Consider the following 16,665-nt stretch of genomic DNA (forward strand, 5'->3'; position numbering starts at 1 on the left):
TTTAGCACACAGAGTATTTTCCATCTCTGACAAGGATTGTATAATAGAGGAACTTAATCACCTTCGCAGCACCATGCTACAGAATGGATACTCAATGCGAGATATAAATATGGCCCTGAAAAGGACAGTGACAACAAGGACAAACGTGCAGAAGAGACGGTGAATGAAAAACGGAAGAACACAATCTGCCTCCCATACACCGGGAACACTTCTGGAAAGCTCAGCAGACTATTTGCCAGGTACAACATCAGGACAATACACAAGCCTCCAGCAAAAATTAAAAACTTAATACGATCAACCAAAGACGACCTGGGCCTCCGAACTTCTGGAGTTTACCGCATTCCATGTGAATGTGGTAAGTCATATATTAGACAAACAGGACGAACCATTGAAGCCAGATGCAAAGAACACAGCAGTTACATCAGACTAAACCAACCAGAAAAATCCGGACTGGCTGAACATAGCATCAAACAGCAACATAAGATTTTGTTCACAGATGCCGAAATAATAGCAAAATGCTCAAGAGTTTGGGACAGGAGGATAAAAGAAGCCGTTGCAATCATACAAGAAAAAACGAACCTTAACAGAGACACAGGATTCCAACTGAGTAAAACATGGACACCAATCATATCCCGCCATTTCAAGCACCAATCAGAAGCCGCCATTTCTACCACCAATCAGAAGAGTCCAATCACACACACATGAGTATATATATTCCATACACTCCATTGCACCATCATGAATCTGGATTGGAGATGCTGCAGCTGAACAGAGGAATCATCATCAACATGACTGTGGAGACCTTGCGGTGTTAACTAAGCAGTCATTGACTGGAATCACAGCCAGAAATAGCGGCGAGTAAAAACTTTTGTGAGCAGAGAAGAGTACTAGCCACAGGATAGTCTTTTCAGATAATTCTGTGAGCATCGTAAGAGAGAGAGTTAGTGTAAAATAAAGAACTAAAAATTACATACACAGTACACACACCGCTTCCTGGAGAAATAGGAATTGTTTTACGTCGGCTGGACCCTCTATCGTGAGTCAAGCTTCGCGCTGGCCATATAGGTTGTACAGCTTTTGGCGACAGTCGGCTGACGTGAACACAATACTATCTCTTTGGGATAGCATTAGAGAGGCAAAAAAACACAAAACTTAGAGAAACCTTTCCCTTCTCACCGAAAGAAATTTGATCACAAACCAAGAAGTGCGGCCCTTTCCAGAGACATGCCCAGACCCCGAAAGAAGACACCAAAGAGAAGACCGGCGCAGACAAATACAGAAGAGGTGCAACCAGAGCATGAGGCCTACATGGAACCCTTCTTGCAAGTTGCCCCAGTGATCATCCAGGACGTGTACCCAACTTTTTGTGAACTGGACGTAGTCAGAACCATAGCAAGAAAGCTTCACAGATACGAGTTTGAAGTGAAGCGCTTAAGTGAACATAACTATAGTGTGTATTTCAGAACAGAAGTGTCACGAAACATGTTCCTGAAGATCTTCAAAAACACGGAACCAGCTGCAACTTTCGGCTCTACGTCAGTTCTTCTGGAAGGACACGATGCCAATCAACACGGAACTGCAAAATCTCCAGATCCTCAACAAGACGATGACACACAGGCAGAGAAACCAGCGCCCACACAGGTGAAAAAACCACACTCCGGCTCTTATGAGGGCCACACAAACATGCAGGTGAAAAACCAATCAAGTCAAGTGACGAAGCCACACACATTAGAGAAATCCGGCTCTTATGAGGACCACAGAGAAACCACACCAGAGAAGAGATCAGCACAAAAAGAAGAAAACAAACATCAAGACAACTCTTCCGAACGCGAAGAAGCTCAGAAAGAAGTGCAAAATAACCAGACGGATGAGAGCGATTTCCAAATTGTGCACAAGAAAAATAGAAGAAAACCCAATGTTACTACCAGGAAGGCAGAAAAGAAACCACAACGAGAAACAACATATATTTGCGTGATCAAAGGAGTTCCCGTCACAAGCAGCATAGAACCAATCAGAACAGCACTCATGGAGCAGAATATTAGTTTCACGAATCTCATTCGTATTCAAACGAAAACAGGCCCAGCACCTATGCTGCGACTATTCTCTACCAGTGCAGACGACGTAGACAAGCTAACAACTCGTGGACTAACAGCCCAAAATAGACGATATAAAGTAGAAAACTCCAAACTTCAGCCAAGACCGTTGCCCTGCTGGAATTGCTACCAGTACGGGCATCGCCGCAACCAATGTACAGCACAGCAAGTATGTTTCCGTTGTGGTCAATCTCACTCAGAAGACTGTAGAAAACCCATTAACAAAAACTTCTGCGCTACTTGCAAAGAAGAAAACCACAGAACTGGAAGCAGCAGCTGCCCCAAAAAACCGAAGGTATTTAAGCAACAGAAATTCGCCAATATCTCAATAGAACAGTCAACTACCACAACTGGCCCTTTTCAGGACCAGAACATGCAGGAATCATTACCATCCAGCGAACTTCAACATCACAACCCAACAGAAGAACAAATCAACACAGCAATAGAGTCTGCAACCAACCACATCATCACATGGGTAACTACAGTTTTAGCAATAACAACACCACTCAACGAACGCCATAGAATGCTAGACGCCATACAAATTGCAACAAAGAAAGTTTTCTCCAAAACTATAAATGCACTGACGACAACATCCGGTAAGCTCCACATTACTAGGCCCACCTATGCTGAAAAATTGAAAGAACAAGAAAAACCTACTAGCACTGACGACACAGAAGACAAGACCACCAATAGGAGTAAGGAAATCCAGCCTCCTCAAAATACACGCAGTAGTAGCAGCAGAAAGAAAAGATAGGTGAAGAAAAAGTAAGCTGCAGCCTGCAACCCGATGACAACCACAGCACAGACATGGACTACGAGATGGATAATCTTGCATGCTAAAAAAATAGCAGTTATCCCACTAACAAAACACTACCCCATTACAGACAACACAGATTTGAATTAACAATTAACAGATTTTAAGATAGGTTTACAATTAAAACAGATAAGTTATTAATTTATTACTACAGACTAGTTTACATGGATTTTTTCCACCCTTCATAAGTGGTTTTGCCATGTAAATACTTATGCATGCAGCATGACCGATTAAGGGTTTTTTTTCCTGGTTTCCAGGTTTTTTATCCCTCTCTCAAAACATAATAAATCTTCTCTCGCGCTTTCCTATCATCTAATATACTCTTCTTTCCTTCTATTTACACAACTTTAGATCCGCGGAAAGTGTCTTCGTATAAGATAGAAGCCGCGACATACACTCCCACCCGACAGATGCTATAGATTACTAACTGCATGTCAGGAGAGGCATGTAGACAAATAGTTGATGCCTTACTCTATCAGGGCGCGGGCTATCCTGAGGGGCGTCCTTATTTTTAACTTTTCTGTTTCTGTTTTGCACCATCATATTCGCCTGAAGATGAGGACAATGTAAGCCCTCGAAACGTCGCAAGATATAACAGTATTCACCTGGCTGCTAGCCCGAGAAGACCTGTTCACAATACTGTATTATGTGCACACGCTCTTCTGGCCCCATGGAATCGGTGTTTTGTTGCCTTAGAATTGGCTGTTTGCCACTCCTTGAAAGCGTTCTTTCTGCCTCCTTGGAACTTGTCGTCCCCTTCCTCGGAAAAGATCATATTGGCACCCCTGTCTACGTGTGTGATTATTTTTTTTCAAATTTACATCTGTTTTTATTACCTGCGAATCTAATTTATTAAGTATAATAAAATTGGAAATTTCACAAAGAAATAAATAATAGTTGAAATTGCTTTTTACCTGAATCCACTTTCTTCTCTCTCCTCTCTGACCACCTACATCAAACATCCAAAACGGTTTTTTCCCTCCGCCGAATTTCTTCGGAATTTCAACCGTGAATTCGATCTTCTGTATACTAGTTGTGGTTCTTCGACATCGGAGAATATCCTGAAACAGAGTTTCATTGTATTACGTTTAACGAAGGAATTACTATGGGGAAAAAGAGAAGGAAATTACTCTCTCTAGTACAGTATGTCTCCAGGTTTTTACGTTCTGTTCTTCGGTATTATGAAAGTATCAGTTTTAAAATTGGTTTCGTTAAAGGATTTCCTTAGATATAATAGAGGGTCATTTGGGTTTTCAAACTACTTCGAAGTTTTTTTTTTTTTGTTTTTTTTTAATAAAGTCTATAGCAACCATTATTTTCAAATTTAAGCACAAATTCCTGGAATATTCTAGTTGAATGGAATTAGGTGAACCCTTTAATTTCTTTCTTTTTTTTTAACTGCCGTATTTAAGAGTGTAGATAAAACTTTTTAAGTTGAGGGTAAATTATTGTTATAAAGAATATAGGCTGTAAATGGTGAGAAAGTGTATAACGCAAATATACTTTTTTTTTGATGCTACACTTCACTAATTCGCATACTGATCTCTGTTTATTCCACATATAGGAAATACTTTGAGAAGGCCTTTCTCCCTTAGAGTTTGGTGATCGATTCCTAGAACTAAGCTAAATTACTTTGTGATTACACATCACTCTTGTGCAGCAATACGTATACGCAGTGGCGTATTTACGATTTTGTTTCGGGAGGGATTTTGCTAAATTTATTCTGGAAGTGTGAAAATTCCTCAAGACATTTCATATATTTTAAAATAGCAAATAAAATCTCGGGGAGGGGGTCTTAGCCCAGAAGTCCCCCTCCTTAAATAAGGCACTGCGTATACGTATGTAATATACGTAAGAATGTTAGATGTCAGACATCCTGCAGCTACATGATGCAACATCTAAGCGGAAAAAAGGCAGTTCGTATGTATCATATGAATAATGTATTCTCTGTACAGATTTCCGTTGTAAACATATGGATTCCGTATATTCGTACAATATACCGTTGTCCGGATCACAGATTTTTCCCAGTGTACTAAACTTTACACCAAGAATCATTGCGATTAATTCTTTTTTCTGTTCTTCGCGATTGATTACCAGCAATTTAAAACTTTTTTTGAATTACACTTTCGGTCATTTGAACAATAACTAAAATTCAACGTTATGGATTCTTTTAAATTTCGTTACAAAAGATTCACGCATCTATTCTTCTTGCTTCAAAAGATATTAAGACAGGATTAAAGTCCAGGTTGCCTGACTTCACGTACAAACTGTGGAAAGGCTCTGAGAAATGGGTCTCATCAACTGTTTTTGTCAACACAAGAGTCAAAATTTCTTTTATAAAAATGAAACGTACTCCTTTTCATTCAGCACAGGTACGGCTTCATATTTACTGAAATTCCGTACAGACAGGAAATCCGGTGATATATTCAGCATACACTCTGGTCGCCTTTATCCCCCAAGTACCATTTTCAGAGATTCGCTAAACATCTATATCAAGAATGAAATGACAAATATTTTCCGCCTGTATCGGAGATCGAACCTGGACCGAGTGGTTGATAGGTAGAGGCGTTACCGACTATCCCACACAGCTCAAAATAAATTTAAAGTAGTAAATTTAATCCAGAACAATGTGCTAATTGAAATATAGCATGGAAACACGGAAGAGTAGTCTGGGTCTCAGAAATGCAGGACGCTTCGCCACTGTGTTTTTCGCTTTAGCATAGAGTCAAAGGTTTCGGAGTAAGCGCTACAAGCTTTCTCTTATTCTATCAGAGGCGATAGTAAAGCAAATAGTTATAAAATAATTGCATCTGCTAGTCGAAAGGAATATTATGTTAGCTAATGAAGAAAACTTGCAAGGTACATTCGCGAAGTGTTCCTCGGGATTCGTGTAAGATTGATGCGAAAGCAAAGTTTTCCGCGGCCCAATGTGTATTGTACTAATTTTAGTGGCCCATACCGGTAATATCCATATTTATGGGCCTTTCTATATTCGGAATTCAATCATACATTACTATAACGCTCGGACAGAAAATTACTTTTAGTTTCTTTAGAAGTAACTGGACATGAATATCGTCATATGCAAAACAAATTAGATCAGGTACTGCTTCTATGACACATGTTACCCATATCGGCCGCCATCTTAAATTCGCCATATTGGATTAAACTTTCGGTTTTTCAAATTAACATAGGTGCAAGTGATACATCAAATTCATGTACCACTTTCTCGTAAATTCACTTGTGTAGTGAATTTTATCGTAGCTTGTAACGTTTGGAATATATTACATGTTAAATCCTTCCAGGTACTTCGCGAAAGATATTAAATAGTTGCAGACATAGTTGCAGAGTAAAATCAGTCACGCTTACATTTTTGATGTTGACAAATCAAAACAATTTCTAACTGGAAAAATACTGTAGGTATAAACACACACTTTACAATATTAGTGTCATAATCTTATTACATTTCTATGAGTGATTATTATTACTTCAATGTTATACTATTACAAGGAAGTATGTATTACAGTCAAAATGCCTAATGTAAATCCAGATAGACCAGATTGGGTGAAGACCTAACATTTATGTATTGACGTTTGTGTGTCTGATGTACGTTCAGAGCAGTGGCGGCTAATGCTAGTGTTGCAGCGTTGCGCAACGACCAAAGTATTTCAAGAAAAAATATTATTATCAATAGTAGTAAAGAACAGAAAAATACTTTTTAATACACTTTAAATAACATATTTTTTTACTTCTGTAACTGTCCGTTCCGTTAAGCCGTTTTAAAAAGCGAAAAATAATCCGTCACAGAGTCTCTAATTTATACTGTGTTGCAGTGAGCATGCAACGACCAGATTCCTTCAGCGCGGCAATTGGAGCGAATGTTAAGTCACCTTTCCCCTATCTCAGAAGTTAAAGGGACTGGTCGTTGCAGTGCTTCTGCAACACAGCACGGTTTCCAGTGAACGAGAAGGTTTTTCGCGCTAAATAAGATCTCTGAATTTTATTTCACTGACAATTAACAAATGGAATTTGTTTTTATGCATTCATATTTTTAAATTACAGGACCATACTGAAGTAAATCAATATAATGACAAGTAAAAAAAAGTGATTGCAGAATTACAAAATAAGAAAGAAAATATCTAGTAGAGCAGAAAACAAATGAAAGTAGACCCGCATTTACAAGTTAATTCTTAGCTTATATTGATAATGAAGGCTTCTTCCACAGTAATTTGTGATTCAAATATCAATAAGTCAGTATGTAGAACTGCCCCTCTCCCTCTGTGGATAGCCTAGTATTTTAGTATATACATATTTCTTTTATAAAATAAGTATATTTTATACTCTTGATAATTTCCACATAAAACTGTATGATAGGGAACGCCACATTGAATCTGGGACTAGTTAGCAATGCTCAGGGGCGTAGCCACGAGGGGGGTCCACCGGGTCCGGACCTCCCAAAAATTTCGAAACTCGGCTAACATTTGTAGACTTTCCTAACGAACTATACTTGTTTAACAGAGAAACGATTGATGTAGGCTAAATATTTTATTTTACGCCTCATCATGTACTCTCTCTTTTCTTAAAACAATCGTTCTATCATTTTTTTTTTTTTTTTTTTTGCTAAGAATATAGGTAATATAGAATATAGAATTACTTATCGTCTTTTCGGATGCAGAATAAGAAAGGTATATATTGCATGGACGTATCGAACCCCTCCCAACACACATTTCTGGGTGTAGAACTGGCAATGCTGTTTGTTTTGATGTTCTTCGACTTTTACCTTCTGTTAGGTATAAATGCTGATCCTACATCTGGCGGATTTCGAGGTTTCCTTTCCAAAACATACGACATTGATAAGCATTGTTTCGCCTCATGTGGAAGTATATTGTGTTCATCGTGCATTGCGTAACAACCAAGACGGATGATTTGGAATGTAGTTTTTTCTTTTACGCACATATGTGTGTGTTGATGTATGAATATGTGACATTCGGAATTCATATACCAGTATATCTTTTGTATCACTGTTTTGGTTTTTATTTATTAGATTTAATTTTATTGTGTGTGCTTTAATTCTGTAAATAACTTACAAATTCTGAATGAATTGTATACCGTGACTTCTGTAAATAACTTACAAAAAAACATTGACCAGCTTTCAACTGAGGAAAAACTTGCAATTAAGACTTAGACAAAACAAGCAAAGGACAATTCAGGAGAGTGTTCGAAAAAAATCCAGTTTAAATTTACAATATGTTTTATGGTAGTAATGTTGTTTGCACCAGATACATTTCCTCAATTTATTTTAAATTTTCCTGGATAAACTGTGAATAAAGTGTGTTCAATGGACAATTTTTATAACACTAATCTCTGTTCGAACTCTCTTCGGTCAACGCTGAAGAGGAATTCGGATCACTGTCAGGGACTGAGTTTGCTAGAATGAATCGTTTGCAATAATCTAGAAAAAATATTTAGTTAATCTACAAAGCTTCTGAAATTAATATTAACTGTACCTATGGCGTCAGCAAGAGACGAAAAGTTTTTTTCCACATGAGAAAGAATTGACACTTTCAAGGAATTGAATGTCCCAAGAAAGGTTATCACCATTGGTTATGCTTTCCATAAAAAAAGACCTGACAATAAGAATACCAGAGTTCAACCAGCTTGTATTAGACAGATTTGTTCGAATCAAAGAGAGGAGAATGAACTTACTAATTAATTAAGGTGGTTAATCAGATAAAATGTTCTGCATTTTTTATTTTTTTAAAACAGAATTTTATTTAATTTAACATGTCACATAGCATTTGCATCTAAAGTTCTGCTGATTAGTCAATGAGTCCACTTTATATCTTCTGTCTCCGATCGTTCGTACTGCAACACCCGAAACCACACCACCGGCCGCCACTGGTTCAGAGACTATTTCGTTTAGGATAAATCACGTAAAATATTACATATACACACGGGGCAGTGCAAAGCTTACTATTTGGTTCAATATTCGTGAAGTGTCTGATATTTAACATGCAATACATTGCAAACTGTATAAGCTACGGTAAAACTCACTACACCAATGAATTTCCGAGAAAACTGTACAAGAATTTGATGTATCACTCGTACCCATTCCTATTTGAAAAACCGAGAGTTGAATCCAATATGGCGGATCCAAGATGGCGGCCGGGTCGGGTCACATGTGCCAGAAAAGCAGCACTTAATCCAATTTGTTCTGCATATGCCGACATTTATGTTCAGTTACATCTAAAGAAACTAAAAGCGATTTTGTGTCCGAGTATTCTATTAGTGTATGATTGAATTCTGGATATATGAAGCGTCACAAATATGCAAATTACCGGCATGAGCCACTAAAATTAGTACAATACTCATTGGGCCGCGGAGAATTTTGCTTTAGAATCAATTTTACACGAATGCCGAGGGGATACTTCGCGAATGTACCTTGTAAGACATAAGGAACCTTAAGCTTATATTGAAAACTGACCTGATCCGAAGGCACGTAGTTAGGCTTTCGGATTTCATCCAGTCTGTCTAGGAAGCTGGAAAGACAACAAAGTATACACGTTAGATAGAATCTCCTTGCGTTCTACACATTTCTTCTTATACAGTAATATGTAACAATATATCTGAAATACACGGGGGCGGACTGGGTATATTAGGGCCTAGGCCGCTGTTACCATGGAGGACCCACAGACTATAACACCAATTTCTAAAATAGCGTACAACCAGTTTCGCAACTAGCAATGAGCTCGAGAGGCCCAGGCCCTCCCCGAAACAAGCCTGGCCTATTTTATACAGCAGCGCTGCAGACAAATTTTGGTGAAATTTCAAAATAGATCAATACATAATTGAATATTGAATTAAATCAAAGCAGTGTATGAAAGGAGAAATACTCAGTGGAAACTCTACATTAATATCTTTGAGTAATAAATGTTTGTAAAGACTACGTCATTTTATGCAAAAATAAAGATTTACAAAATAATAATTATAGTGCAAGTTTTAAAACATGTAACCGTTAATAATTGAGAATTTGTGAATTTGAATTTTCATTTGAAGGTCTTTTAGGATGTTAATAATAAAGATAACTAAATTGCTTGTAATGAGGAAAATTCAAACTTTCAATTTTGTCCATAATAGATGGTGTAGCACGTCGTTTGCAGACTACTGTACTGGATATTCTTATCCCCTCCCGAAATAAAATCCTGGTTGCGCCACTGCGTACAATGAACACCTGCGATGAACCATCGCGTTATGCAGTTGTAAATTCGTTGTTACTTGATAGTTTTTGCAAGCTATGAGTTATGCTCAGGGATATGCTTTAGGGATATGCTCAGTCAAATTTATCATAACCAAATGAAGAGCATGAGCCATGCATTGGGTGTAACTGATTTCAGGATTATCCTTCTCCAAAATGCTTTAACTCCTTTGTATCATCACTCAAGTTAGCAGCTCCATCAAAAGAGCAGCTTACAATATCAGACATCAAAACATTGTTGGCACAAAGTACTATTTTGATTTCATCATAAGTTACTTGTCTTGTAGTGTCACTGTTTACGACAACTGCTAACAGCCTCTCAAGTACTTGAGCGTTTATAACGTAGCGGATTACTATAGCCAGCTGATTGAACAATGAAACATATTGGTAGAATAAACCATTACGTTGAAAATGCTCGCTTTCTTGACGGCTTCCATTATTTTCTTCTGCAATTTTATAAACGTTTTAATAGAAAATATTTTTTTAATGCGCTGTTTTTCCATTTTTGAGTTACCAAATATAGACTTACAAGCGGTATCAACATCCACAAAGGACCAATCAGCTTGTGGTTAAATATGGGCCCAGCTACAAACCAGGCCCCAGTCTTCAAACGATGGAAGGGCCTCAACTGCCCAACATAATGAAAGACTGCCCAACATTATAAAAAACTGTCCAACATAATGATAAAAGGGCCCAGGTCCCAACAGCCCAACATGATGAAAAAAGGCCTAGGGCTTCAACTGCTCAATGTTATGAAAGAAGGACCCCAACTGCTCAATATAATGAAAGAAGGGCCCCAACTGCCCAAAATAATGAAAAATGGCTACGAGGCCCCAACTGCTCAACGTAATGTAAGAGGGGCCCCAACTGTCCAATATATTAAATGAAGGGCCCAAGGCCCCAGGCACAAACTAAATCACAGTTTCTAATAATAAAAGACCATAGCGAAAGATGGGCCTAGCCACAAATCCAGTAACAAAAGGGCCCTATTGAAAAACTTAACTTATTGATGGAAGGATGGAAGAGGTGTGTGTGTTGGCAGCATAATAATAGTGATTTTCCGAATTATTTAGCTTTCTTCTGTTTTAGCTTTTCTCTCTTTCTCTTTCTTTCTTTATTGTTTTATTAATTTTTTTCAGAGAGGGCCTAGGCCGAGATTGCGGCCTAGCGGCCCTGGCCAGTCCGCCCCTGGAAATACAATGGCGTTCGCAGAATATTATTATCTGCAAATACGGGAGGGGAGATAACACCATTTGTTTATCTAACATATGTTTGTGAGTTGTGTTTCACTAAATTATTACATCTCCAAATATCATCCCAATCTAGCCTCATGTTCATGATCAAAGATCATAAAATTCCCTTTCGAATAGAATTTAAAAAAGATTGATAATAAAGAGCATTTATTCACACCATATTTCATAATATTCCATTATCCTGTATATCTCTTACCGAGTCGAAGATATAATCCTTGAGGGGGCCAGCGCACGCTTGCACAAAAATGCCGTTTTAGTAGCAGCTAATGCATCCACCCATTGTGATGGGTAAGGCGAACCCCCGCATCTCAAGGATGCGTCACGCTAAAGAAAAATATAAATATAAAACATGCCATTTCGGCACAATAGCGTCAGTAATGCAACTTTGTAATCAGTATGCTATGGTCCGACAACAGAAACTGGAAGCAGAGTCCATAGCGGGAGGGGAAGATGATGATGAAATGGTAACAGCAGGACAACAACCAGAGAAGATGAAATTTGCCAAGGAGAAGGAAGACACTCCAGGAGAAATCGCCCTCCCGGATCTAGCAGCTAAGAAGGTCCCGCCTATCTTCATATCTGATATTAAGAACACATATGTACAAACGTAGGTAGCTACCTATACCAAACTTCCTGATGTGTTCCATAACCACGAGCTAGTCAAAATTCATTGGGCCAATATGCGGGACCAACGGCGCCGACTTTCCAAAATTTATGTAGGTACATATCAATGACGGGACGTGTTAGCCTATATGTTTTCAGGGAAGTATCGATATCTGATTGATTTATTTTAGTTAAAAATCTTTTATGAACACTGTCATAAGGGCTGTGCTGTGATAAATTAAAATATATCGTTACTATAAGGATAAGTTAGGACTGTCCTAGCCCAGTCGGTAACACGGCTGAGTTAAACTAAAAAGAAACGGGTTCAAACCGGCTCCAAACTAAAAGTCTTGTGGGTGCAGCGCACTTACAAGATTATTTCTGTCGGTCCTGGAGCCCCGGAGCACCCACGTAGTCGGCGCGTATGTACAGGACAACCAGAGAATTGAAGCTTACTGCATTCAAACACAAGCTTCGTATTAATTGGATCTCCCCAATTAAGCCTGATCCTCAAAAGTGGTGACTAAAAATTACTAATTGTTACAGTAGCAAAATATATCCACAAAGCGCTGGAAAAGCTGAGATACACTCAATCAGCGTAATCACTGCTCAAAGGTCGTCCAGATGGAAAGGGAACAAGACTAGACTTCCCCTGTCTTCTAGGTCACCTTTTCAAACTAGCAGATTTACAATCTTCGTCTTCTGCTGCACTTCAAGGTCGAGATTGAACCATGTAAGGGTGTAGACATTCGTACAATGTTACAGGTGCCAGAGAACAGGACATTTCCAACTGGCCTGCTAGTTCAGTACTTAGTGTGTAGAGTAACGGGCATCATTAGAATCACCGTTAGTTTTAAAATGTTAATGAATAGACTCCATTAACCGAGATAATCATTTTTGCTATCTACTGCAGAGAAAAAAAAGAATTTGAAAGTTCACTTTGGTTCAAGAGTTATTGTGTGGAGTAAACGGACGGGTTTAAATCAATGTTACCCATTAAACCGTTAAGGGATTAATTCCCACATAGCACACGGACATCCACGAGACGTCCGAAACTGATCCGGAATGGACAGCAGGACATCCCGGAATGATCCGAATTTGCCCCGGGACATCCATAGGACCTCCGCGGAATATCCAGATGACAGCTAATATTCCGTAAAACGGGATATTCAACGGGACCTCAAAGGGATATCTACTGGTAAATCATGGGGTAATGTGATCCTAGGTATGTTCGGCGTGGGATTTCCCTGGGATCTCCTGTCCATCCGGAACGTCCCGTGGACATCCTACGTAGAATTCCTTTAGGGCGTTCCATGCAGGACGTCCATTGGATGTCTACTCATATTCTTGATATCCTGGGAACTATATGGGATAATTGGGATCAAAATGGGACATCCCAGAAACATCGTGTGTTGTGTGGGTTCTGTTAAGGACTGCCAATATAGTAGATCTAGTTATCTACTGCAAAAAATAAAAAATAAAATAGATAAAATAAAAAGCAAAAAATTGCTTCCGTTCTAGTTATAGTGTGGAGCAACGTAGTACGTACTAACATTACAATATTAAATGTCCTACTTGCCTATTCGTAAAAATAAGTAAACAGAAATCCCCATCCATATGTTGCATAATTCTTATCTGTTAGCGAACAAAGTACAGGCACGTTACAGGGCCGCAGTGGCTCAGTGGTAGAGCGTTCACCTCGTGTGCTTGGGGTCCCGGGTTCGATCCCAGCCCCCGCCAAGTGAACTTTGTGGTAGACAAAGACCGTGTGCGTGGGTTTTCTCGGGGTTCTCCCGTTTCCTCCCACTTTCTTCATTCCACCATTTCATACATTACTTATCATCACCGTCTCCTTTAGCCTAACCGGCATAACCGCGGGACGTACAACTCAAAGATTTCATTTCATTTCAGACACGTTACAAGACAAAGAAAAATAAATTTGCATTTTTTAAGTCTTCATACTGCATACTATAATATATGAAGTGAACATGATGTTGGTACATTTGAAAGTATGATTACATAATTGTTATGTAGATAGCAAATTATTAAAGGAAGGCTAATAAATACTTACTATTTTGCACTGTCAATCAGTTGAAACTCATTCGACTTTTTAAAACAATTTCGAACACCTTCGTCAGCCCATAATTGTTTGGCGTGCACGTAGAACTCCTGAAACAATTTATATTTAAATAAAATAAAATTAAAACAGCTTCCTGTCTAGCAATAAAGTAGCCTACGTATATTTTATCTCAAGAATTATATCTGTTATTGTCATGTCATAAAAAGTATATACTGTATATGTATATAAAACAACTATGAAATTCTTTACGAAGCAAATATTAATAAAGAAGAAATCGTTTGACATATTCTGCAGTACCACCACATTAACACTGTTGCCAACACAACATGTAAGTTTTTATTTCACTGTTTTAGACTAGTATATATTTCAAAATCTATATGCTAAACGAAAATTTACATTACTAAATTTATTATTCTATTTCGGAGGCCTACGACATTATACTACGCCAATCTGGAAGCATACGACATTATCCTACGCTATTCTGGAGACCTACAACATTATCCTATGCGACTCTGGAGGCATACGGCACTATTCTACGCTATTCTGGAGGTCTACGACATTATTCTACGCTATTTTGGAGACCTTTATTATCCTACGCTATTTCCGGGACTCACGACATTATATCATGCTATTCTGAAGGCCTACAACATTATCCTACGCTATCCTGGAGACCTACGATACTATCCTATGGTATTCTGGAGGTCTACGTTATTATTCTGTACTATTTTGGAGGCTTACGACATTATCGTACGCTATTTTGAGGGCCTACGACATTATCCTACGCTATTCTGGAGACCTACAACATTATCCTACGCTATTCTGAGGGTCTAGGACATTATTTTACGCTATTCTGGAGACCTACGACATTATCCTATGCTATTCTGGAGTCCTAGAACATTATCCTGCGCTATTCTGGAGGCATCTACAATAGTAATAATCTCCTGTAACGATCATAGAGAAGTCCACGTGGAATATTTGCATATATGAAATACGGATAGACACCATTAGTCACCGTTATTTGTTAAGAAGTTAGATGTACTTCATTACAGAATTCGGCGGAGATAATCGTTCTAGTTATCTGATGCAAGAAACATAATTCAAAAATTCGCTTGCATGTACGGAATATGCGATAGAGATACCCACCGTTACAGTCAGCGATATCCGTTAATACGTTAAAGGATTAATTCCATTAACGAACTTGGACGAGATGATTGCTCTAGCTATTGCAGAAAATAGAATTTAAAAAATGCGTTACAATAATTGTATATGGACTATAGAAAGCTATCGTTAAAGTTGCCATTATCCGTTAATCCTTTAACGGATTTGTTCCATTAACGAGCTCGGGTGAGATAATCTTTTGAGCAATAGATGGACGAACGGAACGATGGTCGGACATATTAAAAACACAATAAGTCTCACTACGTAATCCTAATAAGGGAAATGAAATTGACTAGTCAACACCAATGCAAGGAACCTTCGTAAAAAATGAAATGAAATGAAATATTTAAGTTTATGTCCCACGAATATGCCAACCAAGCTAATGGAGAGGGTGATGAAAAATGAATGAAATGATGGAATGAAAGACTGGGAGGAAATGTGAGAACCTTGAGAAAACCCACACATATGGTGTTTGTCAACCACAAAGCTCACTTGGCGCGAGCTGGGATCAAACCAAAGATTTTATACACCAGAGGTGAATGCTCTACCACTGAGCCACCGCGGCTGCAGGAACCTTCGTGTCGAATACTTTGATCATACGATGTATCTCGAATCTATATATTAAAATGGTAGGTTTATGTGTTTATTGTCACGGAAAGTTTTCACGTTTGTGGACAATAATTTCAACAATGAAATCTCGAACTGCAGAAGTACTCGAAACGTGTGGTTTTCGCTGGTCGATGCCAAATTTTCGCTAGATTGTTCAGTTCTAATTGAATATTAAAAAAAAAAAAAAAAAAAATGGCCGCGCTAAATGAAGACAAAACTTTTCAGGTCATTTCAATTGCAGATCAAGAAGACAATTACAGAAAATATACACTAAATTCATTGTGAGAAACTTTCAAAATTTTAGTTACAGAGATATTCTTATGCTAAAATATTTAAGAAGAGTGCTACTTATGAAGGCATTACCTGCGAATAGTGTCTGGGCGTTTCTATTACGTGAGAGCCTCTTTGTTGGAATGTATCGAGGGATAGAATTTGTACAGGTGGCGGCAGCGACAATATGAAATCTACACTCTTCTCATTTTCCGCTTTCTCTAACTCAATTGGTGGATTAAATTTTCTCATGTTGTTAATAATACTGTAAATAGCTTCGTGTACATTTTGCCTTATGTCAGGAATCTTCTCTATTCTTTCTCTGGAAAGAAATACACATATATATAGACAGACAATAATTAGAACAACGTACGACAATTATACCTTGTAATGAGGAAGAAATTAGGACGTTAGATGATAAAGGCTTAACCCTTGGACTACCAAGGGGGGGGGGAGTGCTTTGTGCCCCCTCAGAATATTTTTTGTAATTACTCTTCTAATTATTTCTAAAAAAAAAAATGTAAGAAAATATG

General features: G+C 38.3%; 1 pseudogene across 1 annotated transcript in view; it reads right to left on the reverse strand.

Moving 5' to 3' along the window:
• Nucleotides 1–16,665, reverse strand: part of LOC145676581 (guanine nucleotide-binding protein G(f) subunit alpha-like) — a 63,103-nt pseudogene that overhangs the window by 34,791 nt on the left and 11,647 nt on the right. The window contains exons 3-6 of the transcript XR_014129403.1: nucleotides 16,226–16,454; nucleotides 14,087–14,184; nucleotides 9,389–9,443; nucleotides 3,822–3,968 (exon numbers count right to left, since the gene is read on the reverse strand). The product of XR_014129403.1 is annotated as a guanine nucleotide-binding protein G(f) subunit alpha-like (transcript). The remainder of the gene's footprint in view (nucleotides 1–3,821; nucleotides 3,969–9,388; nucleotides 9,444–14,086; nucleotides 14,185–16,225; nucleotides 16,455–16,665) is intronic.

The sequence above is a fragment of the Thermobia domestica genome, unplaced genomic scaffold, assembly GCF_964235325.1.
Source record: "Thermobia domestica unplaced genomic scaffold, izTheDome1.hap1.1 HAP1_SCAFFOLD_231, whole genome shotgun sequence".
In the NCBI taxonomy this organism is placed as follows: domain Eukaryota; kingdom Metazoa; phylum Arthropoda; class Insecta; order Zygentoma; family Lepismatidae; genus Thermobia; species Thermobia domestica.